This window comes from Triticum dicoccoides, chromosome 3A, assembly GCF_002162155.2.
Source record: "Triticum dicoccoides isolate Atlit2015 ecotype Zavitan chromosome 3A, WEW_v2.0, whole genome shotgun sequence".
In the NCBI taxonomy this organism is placed as follows: domain Eukaryota; kingdom Viridiplantae; phylum Streptophyta; class Magnoliopsida; order Poales; family Poaceae; genus Triticum; species Triticum dicoccoides.
The window spans coordinates 19,140,262-19,149,990 of record NC_041384.1 but is presented as its reverse complement, the minus strand read 5'-3'; the positions used below and the strand labels follow the sequence as shown (position 1 = coordinate 19,149,990).

Genomic DNA, 9,729 nt, shown 5'->3' with positions numbered 1-9,729 from the left:
ATATAAGAATGTTTTTTACACTAGTGTAGTGTCAAAAACGTTCTTATATTATGGAATGGAGGGAGTACATCCTAATGCAAAGTATCATAAATCATAAGTTAGTAACTTATATTGCCTTACTAATTATCATGCATGACAAAAGTAGTACTACAACATGTAATATGATACGGTGTCCGATATGATGTTATATCCTCTATTTCCGTATTTAATTGTATGTCACATCACTAAAAAATCTAGTTTTTTTAGCATCAATACAGACACAAGCGCTCATATACACGCGCATACACGCACCCCTATGAACGCACACACGCACACCCTACCCCTATGAGCACCTCCGAGAGACTGAGCCGGCATATCATCTTGAGATTTACGAACTCAACCACAAGTTGATTCGCATAAAAAATCTAGTTGATAGGCATGATATCGCTTATTAATACTTCTGTTACAACCAGCTTAATTGCACGTTGTTCTAGCATTTTTCCGTCTTTCAATACACTTCCCCTGCTAAAAACAAAGATGCATTTTTGGCACACAAATCGCCAAACAACCAAATACATTTCGGCGCACAGAAATAGAATTTTATTCAGCTTAAGGGCCCGACATTATTCATGGCTCAACATTTTCTAAACAGTGCAGATATAGTAATAGTACTGGTTCCGGGACAAAAGCATCTTAGTGGGGAAAATTAGGCGGAATCATATTACGCTTTTGCGGAGCACGCGCTTTACCCCGGGCAGCTCGATCGCCGGGCCGGCCCTCGCTGGCGTGGATCTCGGTCACCGCGTCCCCAGAGCTTGCCTGGCCAGGGACGTCCTGCACGAGGCGGCCGCGACGACGAGCGACCAGCCGGCCCCCGAGGAGCTGGCCACGGCGGCGCGCATGGGCCAGAGGCCCGACTGCACGGTGCCGCCGGGCCGCGGAGCTCCTGCTCGATGTCGAGGTGCTCGGCAAGCTGGCGGCGGTGGCAGAACTGCTTGGGAAGGTGGCAAGGTGCAGTCGGAGGCGGTCGTAAACGCGCCTCTGCCAGAGGGAGGCGAGCAGTTGCCGTCGCGCGCTAGGCCGACGAAGGGCACGCCCTGCTCCCGGAGCATGTCAGCCACGACCATGCCCGCCGGCCCGGCGCTGAGGACGGTGGGCCCGTTCACCCGCTCGCACGGAGGGGAGTAGAGGCCGTGCATTCGATCAAATTCACGAGGGACGAGGAGCACCATCGCTGGTTTGGTAGCTACCTATCTCGTCTGTCAGTTGAGCTTCCTGTTGTGTCGATGCTGTTCGTTCAGGGGGTGAGGGGGTGGGCGTGGGAGCCGGCCGGGGTGGTTAAAAAGTGGAGATGCGCGTGGGAGAGTGGAAGCCAGGAGCTGGATGAGAAAATCCCTGGCCGATAATATTAGACTCATGGGCAAAGGAGCGACGTGTCACTTAATTAAATCTCAGCCAATCAAATTTTAGGCCCCGTTTGATAACAAAGTTTTTTCTAAGTATTCTCAGAATACTACAGTTTTTTATATTACTGTAGTTTTATTTACAAAGGTTGTTTGGCTGCCTCTAAAAACTGTGATTTTAATACTGCAGTTCTTTCTATACCACAGTATTTTCTCTGCATAAAAAAAGAACCTCGTACCTCTTTTTAAAAAATAGAGCAGCCGAAAAAAGGGTCTGTGTGTTATCTTCCTCCCAGCTATTCTCAACAACTCATTCGATCTAAAAGATGCCCCGCTCCCAAGTTGATCCTTCTATGGGTAGCTTCGCTACCAGGTAAGTCACAGGCGATGTGGTGCTGTGGGTGGTCCTTTTTGTATGAGATTTTTTTTTGTGAGGGTAGTTTCGGTTGTTATGAACGCAAGATGGTAATGGATAGCCAGCTAGCTAGCTACAAAAACGCAACAGAATTCAAACGGCCGGCTAGCTGCGCGTGCTTGCACTGCTAATGCAACGGCTAGGTAGTTGTTGAAGTATTTGAACGCAATGGTTAGGCAGCAAAATTTACAGCGTTGTGTGGCAACAACCAAATAGGTTCTATGTATTGTAAATACTCTAAAATACTGTATTTTGATAAAACCATGGTATCTCATACCTACAACCAAAAATACTGCAGTTTTGGATACTTCGGTTTATTTCACCCTTTGCTATCAAACATAGCCTTAACCACTCCGTAAATCACCTCTAAAAAACCCATGTGTCTAGCATCACTCGTCCCTGGCCGAGTATCGATAAAAATTGTAAACCCAATCACGGAGGGTTCACGGGCCTATGTAGACTCATTATCTCTCCACGAAAAATGCTAGACGCACGGGCTTATCACTCTAGCATTGCTCATCTCTCCATCCCCTCCCCCTGCCCTGATTTTCAGGGGGATGGGGTCCGTCTTCCTCTCTAATCTCCAATCAAACCTTGTCACCTACCACCATTCCGTAAAGTATGTAAAATATGTTCGTCATTCTAGCATTGCTCGCCGTGTATTGCCTCCAGTGTACTGTGTCAGTCTTTTGTCGGTGCCATCGCCAAGGCAAAAGAGCGGCACGAGTGCTTTGTCTGGCTAGACGGCCAACCGGACCGCAGCGTGGTGTGGTGTTCCTCTGCTTCGGGAGCATAGGCGCAGAAAGCCACTCCGAGGAGCAGCTCAGGGAGATCGCCGTCGGCCTTAATAAGTCTGGCCACAGCTTCCTGTGGGTCGTGCAAGCCCCGGCCGATGACTCGGGGAAGCCGCTTGACCCCCAGTGCGGACCCGTACCTCCATGCTCTCCTGCCCGACGGGTTCATGGAGCGCACCAGTGGTTGTGGCCTCGTCGTCAAGCTGTGGGCGCCACAGTTAGACGTGCTCTGCCACAGGGCCATTGGGGGGCGTTCGTGATGCACTACGGGTGAAACTCGGTGCTGGAGACGGCGGGCGTGCCGATGCTGTGCTGGCCGTTGTACGTGGAGCAGAAGATGAACAAACTATTCATGGTGGGGGACATGGGGATCGCCATGGAGATGGTCGGGTGGCAGGCTGGCAGCAGGGGCTGGTCAAGGCCGGTGAGGTGGAGGGCAAGGTACGGCTTGTCATGGAGTCCAAAGAGGGCAGAGAGCTCAGTGCACGGGTCGAGGCGCACAAGGAAGGCGCGACAACTGCTTGCAACGACGGCGGGTCGTCGCGCATGGCGTTTGCCCAGTTCTTGGCGGACGTAGCCAGCCTTCAGGATCGGGTATGCACCGGCAGGGAAGGCATCTCCATGGAACTCGTGATGCATGATCTCTTTTACGGAATTTTGCCATGTGATCTTGGCACTGGGGAAGTTTACATTGATGAATGATCTTGGCATGCGGTATATGTTGCGTCTCTACAGTGATCATTTTGTTTTACCTATCTATCCGTCTAAGTGGCGTTCCACGAGTCGACTAAGATTTTGTATCTAAAATATTCAGTGTGTTGCCATGTTTTGTTTATCTAGTAAAACAAATATTTATTCACACAATACTATAAAACAATGTAAGTCTTTTGCACAGATCCTAAAATTGGATTGACAGCTCTCGGCTTCATCCAAAGCTGTTCAACAATGGAAGAGCAGCAGAGCAGAGGGAAAGGGAGATTTGGCCAGGAGAGTGGCGTCGGTGGAGGTGTATGTCAGCGAATGGGTATCCCCGCCCAAGAAAATACCAAACCTTGTTCAAAAACAATATATACTAAACACAATATTTTTGTAGGGTATTAGCCTGACAAACATATACGAAAGCTCTCCCATTGCACCATTCGAAGACAAGGTGATACGTATGCATGTATGTACCATAATGCAAAGCATGCTGGAGCATACAAGCATGCCAAGTACATAGACCCACACCGTCGTGGTATTTTCACGGCAGATGCCATGGGGTGGCTTCTCTCGTGTGGTTAGGTGCCGACGAGCACCGACGGTGTCCGAATACAAAATTAGGCACAAGCACTGATGGGCACAGCGGCGTACCCAGGTTTAGGGCCCTCACATGGAGGTAACACCCCTACTCCCACAAGGATCTCTAAGATGAACACATGGTGTTACAAGGTTGCTCCTAGAGCTATATAGGGGAGGAATCAGAGGGCTCTAGCTCTGCCCTCTCATTCACGCGCGCGCGCGTGTGTGGAATGAATTGGTCGGGCCCCTGCTAGGGAGGCTCTTGGGAGGTCTTATACTTCGACCTCCCAGGTTACAAAGTGTTTGAGGGAGAGGGGTGGGCCGCTGCTGCCAACGTCTCTAGCCTCCAGTTGGGCCTGCTGGCTGCGGGACCCTATTGGCTGTGGGGCCTGCTGACTACTTGGTACCGTGGCATGTACATCGTGGCGCCACGGGGAGGGTGGCACGTCGCCTCTACAGTGCCGGACCACCCCTTCATGGGTCGTCTTGGCCAGCGGTAACGACGACATTGTAGTCATGCCCACGTGTCGTGGGGGATGTCTTGTCTCAGTACCTGGTACGACTGGATGTGATAGGCGCTGACCCCGCCGGCTCCCGGCTGTGGCCTGTCCTGCCTAGCCGGCCTCCAGCGGGGGGAGCCGGCCGAGGATCCAGCCGGTTTGAGGGAGCCGAGCTATCTCGAATGTTTTGAAACGTTTACTTGTCTTCTTATGCCTACCCGGGGGTCATACCCCTGACAGTAGCCCCTGAACCTGTTGAGGTCCTACGGTCTCGAGCGAAGGGCCTCCATAGGTTCCCCCCAAGGACATGTGGTAGACGATGACCGTGGGTCGTGACGAGGCCAGGCCCGGCTGGTGAAAGTCTCCCAACAGGAGACTGGTCAGATGCCAGGGACGCTGACTGCTCACAGCCGGCCAAGGCGACGCGCAGCCGACACTCAAGTGGTACCACCCCGGCCGGCCTAAGTCCTGCCGGGTGTCAATTCGTGGGTCCGCGGCGGGCCAGTCGGGCGCCACGTGCGCCCAGGGGAGGGGCTAGGCCCGCCAAGGCACGCGCGACGTGATATCTCTGTAGGCCTGGCACACCAGGTAGTGGCCTGGGCCAGCACGCAAGATTGACTGTGGCTTTGGCCCAATGGTAGTGTTTGTGATGCGCCTTAATATTCGCGGGGCGGTGGGGATCGTGGGCACAAACGCTCCCACTCCCCCACAATCCCCAAGGCCTTTAAATGGAGGATGAGGGGTAGCGGCTGAGGCATTTAATTTAAAAGTTATATTTCATAAGATAGTAGTATAATTAACCGAGAAAGAGTACAACATCTATGTATAATCTGTTGCGAATACTGGCATTTCTCATGCAAGTAAGAAGACTAAAGATGTGTTTGTGCATCACACTATAGAATCTATGTTACGTTGTTTTTGTATGCTTGTTGCATGCTGGATATAAATCAGGCCGCATCCATCTAGATCGCCATGTCTCTATCCAGGAAAAAAAATAGGGCCCCATGTCACATAGTTGCAGTCCATTGCATCGTGTAGGTAATCTCTGGCAACGGTTGAGTAGGTATGCATCATGCATGCTTTGCAGTTTGCACAGAGAAGACGCACGCCCAGATCCATCGTGTAGGCCGGCGGAACCCATCTCCCGTTCAATCCGATCCAGATGAGCATTGCCTTCAATCAAATAATTAATAGATATCAACATCCCAAAAAAATTGGCTGATGCGGCTGTAACAAACATATATGGATTCAGGTTGAGCGACAACAAAGTAATATGTTGCCGGCGGCAGATCCACGACGAGGGCGACATGTCGACGTCTACGGTTCATGATACTCCAACTGTCGAGACGAGATGCCGCCGGCAACCTGATCGTACGTCCCAGTATATATGTACGTAATATTTACACATGCATCACACGCGTCTAACGCCGGAGCGGCTCGCATGCTTGCTCCTGGCTCTTCTTATTGTCGGTATTGACATAGCCAGGTACAGTATTTCATATGACAAAATTGAGACCATACTAAAACTTCTGATTACAAAAGCTGTGGAAAGTGAGAGATTTTGGATCTGGCAACCATCGATTGAAGCATCAATTAATACTGCGTCCTCACAAGTTTATCCTCCCAGCCCCAGCGTCACAGATAGCCCATGGAGAAGACGGTCGTTCTCTACCCCGGCCTCGCCGTGAGCCACTTCGTCCCGATGATGCAGCTCGCCGCCCGCCTTCTCGAGCACGGCTACGCCGTCTCCGTGGCGCTCATCGATCCTGGCGTCATGGAAGACATCGTCTTCAGCGCGGTCGTCGCCCGCGTAGCCGCCTCCATGCCGTCCGTCAGCTTCCACACGCTCCCAGGTGTGGAGGACCCGCCCAAACTAACCCTGGACATACACTTCATCCCCAGGTACCTCGACCTCCTGCGCCGCTACAACGAGCGCCTGCACGACTTCCTCTCTTCCATGCACCCTCACGCCGTGGTCGTCGACTCGTTGTCCAGCGAGGCGGTCGTCGTCGCAAAGAGGCTCGGGATCCCCTGCTACAACTTGTTCACCTGCAGCGCCTCCATCCTCGCCGCCTTCTCCCAGCTTCCTACGCTCCTTCCAGAGGGCGGGGCGAGCTTCGGGGAGCTAGCAGACAACCCTATCGACCTCTTCGGCCTTCCACCCATGCCGGCTTCGCACTTACTGGCCGAAATGCTCGAGGACCCGGAGAGTGAAACATACAAGGCGACGATGGGCTCCGTGTGCTGGATCATGGAGGCCAATGGCACGCTGGTGAACACGTTCGAGTCGCTGGAGGCTCGGGGGGTGGCGGCTCTCAGGGACCCACGGTGTGTCCCCGGCCGGGTTTTGCCTCCGGTGTACTGCGTTGGTCCGTTTGTCGGTGCCATCGCCGAGGCAAAAGAGCGGCACGAGTGCCTTGTCTGGCTAGACGGCCAACCGGACCGCAGCGTGGTGTTCCTCTGCTTCGGGAGCATAGGCGCAGAAAGCCACTCCAAGGAGCAGCTCAGGGAGATCGCCGTCGGCCTTGAAAAGTCCGGCCACCGCTTCCTATGGGTCGTGCGAGCACCGGTCCACGACATGGAGAAGCCGTTCAACCCCAATGCCGACCCGGACCTCGACGCTCTCCTACCAGACGGGTTCATGGAGCGCACCAGTGGTCGTGGCCTCGTCATCAAGCTGTGGGCGCCACAGTTAGACGTGCTCCGCCACAGGGCCATCAGGGCGTTCGTGACGCATTGCGGGTGGAACTCGGTGCTGGAGAGCGTCACTGTGGGGGTTCCGATGCTGTGCTGGCCGTTGTACGCGGAGCAGAAGATGAACAAGATATTCATGGTTGGGGACATGGGGATCGCCGTGGAGATGGTCGGGTGGCAGCAGGGGCTGGTCAAGGCCGGCGAGGTGGAGGGCAAGGTACGGCTTGTCATGGAGTCCGAGGAGGGCAGAGAGCTCAGTGCACGGGTCGAGGCGCATAAGGAAGCCTCGGCGGCGGCTTGCAACGACGGCGGGTCGTCACGCCTGGCGTTTGCCCAGTTCTTGGCGGACGTGGCCAGCCTTCAGGATCGGGCACGCACTGGGGAAGGGATCCCCATGGAACTCAGCGATGCATGATCTCTTTTACGGAATTTTGCCATATGATCTTGGCACTGGGGAAGTTTACATTGATGAATGAACCTGGCATACGGTATATGTTGCATACGGTATATGTCAGTGATCGTTTTGTTTATCCTGTCTACCCGTCTAAGTCGCGTTTCACAAGTCGAATAAGATTTTTATTTAAAATATTCAGTGTATTGCAATGTGTATTCACATACTACTTCCTTCGTCCCATAATATAAGATCATTTTTTACACTAGTATGAGACAGAGGGAGTACTGTAAAACAATGTAATCTTTTCCACAGATCCTAAAATCGGGTCGGCAGCTCTCGCCTCTCGGTGTCGACCGAGACTAAAGAAAAACAAACGGCGGAGACTTAGCAATACACATTTCCTTTTATTTGAAAGTTAGACAGTTAGTGCTTATATGTTTCTTAGCTTGCATTTTGCGCTAAGCAAGAATTTATGTGACATTGCTGTTAGAGTTTATGTAATCTCAACCTCCTTCCCTTCTAGTATCCTTTTCAAACTCTTGTACTCTATCTTGTCACCCAAGGCATTGTGCCGCACACGTCAATATATGCCTGCGGCTCCCCATCGATGGGAGTAGGAACGCTTCATCATCTTACATGGTCATCAGAGCCCCTCTTCCATACATCTAGCCACAAACCAGAAAACAAAACCCTAGATCATATCCTCGATCGCCGTCATGACTTCCTCAGCCGGCGTCGCCCTGAACCTCGGTTCGCCTCCGTCAGAGAAACTTGCGAGAGGGAACTTCATCCTCTGGAAGACGCAGGTTCTCCCAGCCCTGCGAGGTGCGCAGGTCACCGGGCTGCTCGACAACTCCGACGCCGCTCCGCCCAAGATGGTGGAGGTCACAAAGGCGGACAAAACTACGGCCCAAGAGCCGAACCCTCTGTATGGACCTTGGATCGCCAAAGATCAACATGTTCTGTCATATCTGCTCAACTCCATGTCTCCTGAGATTCTTGCACAGGTCGTCGGGAGGGACTCCACCTTCGAGCTTTGGACAACAATCAACAACCTCTTCGCCTCACAATCGCAGTCTCGGATTACCAATCTGAGGATTGCGATCACCAACACCAAGAAAGGCACCATGTCAAGTTCAGCATACATGGCGAAGATGAAGAGTCTCGGGGATGAACTAGCTGCTGCTGGTCGTCCCGTCTCTGATCCGGAGATGGTGGACTACATACTTGCAGGTCTGGATCGCGACTACGACTCCGTGGTGGCGGCAATCGGCGCTGTCAAGAACAGCATCACCGCTGATGATCTTTTTGCCCAGATCTCTGCCTTTGATCAAAGGATGGAGATGTTGGGCGACTCTTCCTCAGGCGGGTTTCATACATCCGCCAATGCAGTCTACAGAGGCCGTGGCTCATCTCGCGGCAGACCCTATCGCGGGCGAGGAGGAAGGGGGCGCGGCCGCAGTGGTGACCGCGGTGACCGCGGTGACTGCCAGCCCTCTCCCTCTAATGGCAGCGGCGGCTTCAGAGGACGTCCTCGGCAGCAGCAACAACAGCAGGTGCGTGAGTAGCATGACTTCCCAGAGTGTCAGATATGCCTCAAGCACCATCCAGGAGGTGCACGTGTATGCTGGTTTCGCTATGAAGAGAATGATCAAGAAGAAAAAGAGGCGCATGCAGTCTCCTATGGTGTGGACACAAATTGGTATGCTGACAGTGCATCAACTAATCACATCACGAGTGAACTCGACAAGTTGACGATGCGGGAGAAGTACAATGGAGGTGATCAAATCCGCACGACAAGCGGTTCTGGTATGAATATTACGCATATTGGTAGTTCAATCGTTAAAAACCCCATGAAAAACTTGCACTTAAAAGATGTCTTGCATGTTCCAGAAACTTCCAAAAATCTTGTTTCCGTCCATCGTTTCACTCTTGATAACAATGTTCTCATAGAATTCTATCCTTATTTTTTCTTGGTCAAGGACTTGGCAACAAGGAGAATCATTCTTAGAGGCCGGTGCGTCGGAGGTCTCTACCCACTCATATCGTCATCATCTTCGTGGTCATATAAACAAGCAAATATTGTCACCAAGCCTTCGTCTTCAAGGTGGCACAGTCGTTTGGGTCACCCATCTTCAGTCATAGTTAAATATATTCTTAGCAAAAATAAACTCTCTTATGAGCCTAGTGTTGAGTCAGTTTGTGATCCATGTCAACAAGCAAAAAGTCATCAATTGCCTTACTCTATTTCTGTTAGTGCATCTACCTCTCC

At 52.2% G+C, this 9,729-nt stretch overlaps 2 pseudogenes; both read left to right on the top strand.

Moving 5' to 3' along the window:
* The first annotated feature begins 2,354 nt into the window (after positions 1-2,354).
* Positions 2,355-3,293, top strand: LOC119271764 (annotated as a pseudogene).
* Positions 3,294-6,017: 2,724 nt separating this feature from the next.
* On the top strand, positions 6,018-7,539 carry LOC119271009 (annotated as a pseudogene).
* The last annotated feature ends 2,190 nt before the right edge of the window (positions 7,540-9,729 follow it).